Source organism: Dipodomys ordii, unplaced genomic scaffold, assembly GCF_000151885.1.
Source record: "Dipodomys ordii isolate 6190 unplaced genomic scaffold, Dord_2.0 Scaffold47, whole genome shotgun sequence".
In the NCBI taxonomy this organism is placed as follows: domain Eukaryota; kingdom Metazoa; phylum Chordata; class Mammalia; order Rodentia; family Heteromyidae; genus Dipodomys; species Dipodomys ordii.
Genome location: NW_012267263.1, coordinates 11027385 through 11032781, shown reverse-complemented (window position 1 = coordinate 11032781; position 5397 = coordinate 11027385). Strand labels below are relative to the sequence as shown.

General features: G+C 39.0%; 1 protein-coding gene across 1 annotated transcript in view; it reads left to right on the top strand.

Annotated features, from left to right (window-relative positions):
* The first annotated feature begins 741 nt into the window (after positions 1–741).
* LOC105988203 (A-kinase anchor protein 17B-like) overlaps positions 742–5397 on the top strand; it is a 40578-nt gene continuing 35922 nt past the window's right edge. The window contains exon 1 of the mRNA XM_013019746.1: positions 742–819. The gene's annotated coding sequence lies outside the window, so the exon portion shown is untranslated. The remainder of the gene's footprint in view (positions 820–5397) is intronic.

Genomic DNA, 5397 nt, shown 5'->3' with positions numbered 1-5397 from the left:
GCTGTGGCTCAAGTGGTAGAGCACTAGCCTTGAGCTGAAGAGCTGAGGGACAGTGCCCAGGCCCAGAGTTCAGGCCCCACGACCGGACCCCCCAAAAATAAATAACCAGTGTAAAACATGGCTGGTGGTATGGCTCAGCAGTGTCATGCTAGCTTAGTAAGCAAGAAGCCCTGGATTTAAACCCAAAGATTGCAAGAAAGAAAGAAAGAAAGAAAGAAAGAGAGAGAGAGAGAAAGAAAGAAGGAGAGAAAGGAGAGAAAGAAAGAAGGAGAGAAAGGAGAGAAAGAAAGAAGGAGAGAAAGGAGAGAAAGAAAGAAGGAGAGAAAGAGATAAGTAAGTAAGTAAATAAGGAAAAAGAAAGAAAGGAAGGAAGGGAGGGAGGGAGGAAGGGAGGGAGGGAGGAAGCAAAAATCACTATAAGGAAGAACAGGGGGAGGATATGCAACCCAATCTGTAGTAACGCAGTTTCTATATGATTTCTCTGTAGAATTCCTGCAGGAACTTGCCATAAGAATGAAAAATGACAGAGGTGTGGACTGTATCAATTGTATCTGGAATTGTTTTTAAAACCCAGAGCATAACCCAAATAAATCATGTTGGTAAATTTGTACAAGTGTTTATTGTTCACATGCTGTTCATGATTGAATTTATATGTATATAGTTGTTTTATTTATCATTCACTTCACTTTTAACTTTGGCCTTTTTCTTTCTGGCAGTGCTCTTTGGTGAGGATGCTACAACAAGGGAGTCACCATGAAGAGTTCCCATGAATTGTGGCGTCTTTGATCTTTCCTTTATTGACCACCTTTTTGGCATAAGGTACTGCTTAATAGTTTACTTTGTGGGACTTGAAGTCAAGTCAAATAAGGTCACTTTTAAGTTTTCAAAATTTTTTTTTAAAGGTTGGGAAATGACTGCTATGCTCAGCAACTGCTTAGTAGTAGTACAAAACAAGATCCCATGCAGAGGCTGCTTCTGCCATCTAGGTGGCGCCTGGTAGACAGAATTTTGCTGGTAATTTTCAGACTGAAGATAAAACTGAGAAGCAAAACACTAGCAACTTCATAATATGCGTTCCCCACAAAGAATTCTATGATTTTTCACTGAGAGAGACAGAAAAAGTATGGAAAATATGCAGCCACATTCCTTTAAGTCCCTGATGACCTTTGTTTTTCATGTCTGTGTTAGCAATATTGTGGTAAATTAATCCAAGGTATAAAGCAGCCTTCTTGCCTGGAGGTTTCTGGGGACAAAAGGTGCTTTTTAATACAGTATTGAAGAAAGGGCAAAGACTAGAAGACTGGCTAGACAGGTCTGCCAACTACTTTGTGCATATAGTTTTAAAAATAGCTCCCTTTCTTTCTATCATGGAATCATACCTGTATACACTAGCATAGAGAGTTATCTAATCCATTTTCACTGAAAGGCCTAACATAGACCTGTTCTAAGTTAATTTTTCTTTCTTTCTTGTCGGTAGTGGGGCTTGAACTCAGGGCCTAGGCACTGTCCCTGAGCTTTTTTGATCAAGGGTAGTTTTCTACCACTTTGAACTACAGCACCACTTCTGCTTTTCTTGTGGTTAATTGGAGATAAGAGTCTCAAACACTCTCCTGCCGAGGCTGGAGGTAAGAGTGTCACGGACTTTCCTGCCCGGGCTGGCTTTGAACCGAGATCCTCAGATCTCAGCCTCCTGAGTAGCTAGGATTACAGGCGTGAGCCACCTGTGCCTGGAGTTTATCTATCTTCCTTCCTTCCTTCCTTCCTTCCTTCCTTCCTTCCTTCCTTCCTTCCTTCCTTCCTTCCTTCCTTCCTTCCTTTCTCTCTTCTGTTTTTATTTTAATTAAGAAATTCTTTCTCCAGCTTTAGTGAGATGTGATTGACAAATTAAATTTGTGTATACATATATGTGTATATACAGATATAGCACATATACACCATGAAATAATGACTACAATCAAGGTAATTAACACTTCTAGCACTTCATAAGGGTATTACTATTATTCATTTCTAGCTTTTTTTGAGGCACAATTGGCAAATACCAGTTGTAAAATGTACCACATATATTGCATAATTTGTTTTGTATTCCATGCAGAAACACTTTGCTTTTACAAACATTATCACATAAAGGAATCTTTAGGGTGATCTTTTGCCTAAAGGAAAAGAATACAGGAAAATAAATTGCCCCAAGAGATGACTTAGTATGAATCAATTTTCTTTGTTTCAAGATCAAAATTCTCCACACTAAACTTGCCTTAGAACTGAGTTTTTCTGAGTACTTCTAGAAGTTCTCTCTTCTAATAGGATTTTTGTAAATGTGTCATTGCTGAATAGCCATGTTTCCAAAGGTCTCTTTTCTTCTATGGAGAACTCCCCTGCAAGTATCCCCAATAATCCCTTTCAGGCTATATTAATTGGGAATTTGGTCATTTAGAGGACCATATCATTGGAATGTTCCTCTTATTGCCAAACTGAGTGTTGCTCATTTTAATGAGGTGGTTTTGAAATATTCAAAGTTCAGACCACATGATCAGCTTGTTTTACAAGTGTTGTTCAGTTTAAAGAGGTGTCAGAAGACTTGAACATTCATCCATTGCATCTTGACTGAAGAGCCATGGAATATTTTTGTTTAGTTAAGAGTTACTGGGAGGTGGGGGGAGAACAGAAAAAAATGAGTTACTGGGATTCTACACTAGCCAGACAATTGGCAATTGGCTAAGTTGATTTGACCCAGATAAATGTTGGCTGCCCTAATGAGTTGTAAATATGTTGATATAATGTTGTGTATCTAAATGATTTCGAAATGATTAACTTCAAGTTTCAAAAGCTTGGACAGCTGGGCCCAGGAGCTTATTCCTATAATCCTAGCTACTAAGGAGGCTGAGATCTAGAGGATTGTAATTCAATGCCAGCCTGGGCAGAAAAGTGCCTGAAACTCCATCTCCAAAATAACCAGCAAAAGTGGGGCTGGAGATGTGGCTCAAGTTGTAGAGAACCAGCCAAGCCAGTGTGAGTCCCTGAGTTCAAACTTTGGTACTGATTTTAAAAAAATCTAAAAACAGCTGGGTGCCGGTGGCTCACACCTGTAATCCTAGCTACTCAAGAGGCTGAGATCTGAGGATCACGGTTCAAAGCCAGCCTGGGCAGGAAAGTCCGTGACACTCTTATCTCCAATAAACCACTAGAAAACCGGGAAGTGGCGCTGTGGCTCAAGTGTAGAGTGCTCGCCTTGAACTGAAGAGCACAGGGACAGTGCCCAGGCCCAGAGTTCAAGCCCCATGACAGTCAAAAAAATTTAAAAAGAAAAAGAGACACAACAAAGATCTAACTCGAGAGAGGATATGAAACTATGTAGATTGTCCTGTTCATTCTCCTCTTGCTTTTAAAATGTGCCTCATCCACATGGTCTTGCTAACATAGCCATGTTTTCTGAGAATCTCCTACAGACATTGTAGCTTGAAATATCTTAGTATAGAGATATATAAAATATGCTGCTAAAATACATTTTGTGTTATTGAATAACTATAGTTTTTTTAAGGTTAAAGGAGTCCCCCCTGGCCTCTGCAAAGCTGTTTAAAGAATAAGTCATCAGTAGGGTTGTCTGAATCATAAGGCTAGAAGAAAGATGCATGCATGTGAATTAGGAAGGCCATGGTTGAATATAACAGAATATAAGAATAGTTTTAAAAGTCATTATTAAAATTTGACTTTTTTTTATTGGTTGTGGGGCTTGAACTCTGGGCCTGGGCACTGTCCTTGAGCTCTTTCACTCAAGGCTAGTGTTATACCACTTTGAGCACAACACAACTTTCTGTTTTCTGGTGGTTAATTGGAGATAAGAGTCTCATAGACTTTCCTGCTCAGGCTAGCTTTGAACCATGATCTCAGCCTCCTGAGTAGCTAGGTTTACAGGCCCAACTGATTCAGTAAACCTTCAGTGCCCAACTGATTTTTAATATTATAGGGATCATAATTACAGCATTTGTTATAAGAGCCTTGTATAGAGTAGGCTTTTTAAATAAATTAATTGTTAAATTAATGGTTAAATAAATTAATTGTGCATATGACAATGATTGGTGAAAGGGATGGGAATTCTACAGTTATTTCAGTCAAAGCACAGGCTTAGGGCTGGGAATGTAGCTTATTAGTAGAGTGCTTGCCTAGCATGCATGAAGCCCTGAGTTCTGTTCCTCAGTCCCACATAAACACAAAAAGCTGGAAGTGGTGCCATGGCTCAAGTGGTAGAGTGCTAGCCTTAAGCAAAAGAAGCTCAGGGACAGTGTCCAGGCCTTGAGTTCAAGCCCCAGGACTCAGCAAAAAAAAAAGCCCAGGTTTATTAAAGGGAAAATTACAGGGCAAATCAGATTGTTCTAGGGTTAGTTTTAATTTTGATCTCAGTGATCTTACCTGTGTTGGTAGAGATAATTCGATTAATATATAATCTACTGTATAGTATTTAATTTAAAGTAAGTCATATGCTTCAGTAAACAGGAACCTTGTGAGGAGAAAAGTACAAACTTTTTTGCACATATTTTCAAGAATGAAGCAGGGCCCTTTAATAGCTTTAAGTAGGTAAGAATCAGCATTTTAGCCTTGCAATTGAGAAAATATTCTGAGTTAGAGGAAAGCACATGTTAAAAGTTCAGTAGTGTATGAGTATTTTCCAAAAATACTTATTTCCATTATGTTACTAAATAAATTGGGGCTTAAACATTTGCAGATAGAACAATGGTTGCTAATAGCAGGGGATAGTTTACCAAGGGGCGTAGGAAATTTGGGGGTGGTGGTAGGTGTTTTTACTATCTTGATCATGGAGATGGTTTCATGGGCTTGTATGCATGTGTCAAAATGTATATTTTTGATACGTGTGGTTTACTGTATATCAATTATGTCTCAATAAAGCAGCTTTCAATGAGGTTCTAAGAATGAAACTGAGGGCTACCTGCATACTAGGAAAGCACTCTACCACTCTACCCCAGCCCAAATCAATAAAGCAGTCATTAAAAATAAGTTTTTCTGTGGCCAATGATAAAGGTAGTATGGCAGTTGTCCAGTGATCTCTTGTTATACAAATTCCGAAACTCCCAGGCATCAGTCACCATTCATATAAACCTCAATGATGGGGTCAGATGCTTCCAGCATTTACAGTGATGGCGGAGAGAGGGTTGGTACCATGTTGATCTGTTTTGGCCCTTTTCTTTTCTTTTCTTTTTGGTCCAAGACCAGGACTTGAACTTGGTACCTGCCACTTTTGCTCATTAGCTAGCACTCTACCAACTGAACTATGCCTCCAACCCCAAGGCTTGGTTATTTTCTTTCTTTCTTTCTTTCTTTCTTTCTTTCTTTCTTTCTTTCTTTCTTTCTTTCTTTCTTTCTTTCTTTCTTTCTTTCTCTTTCTTT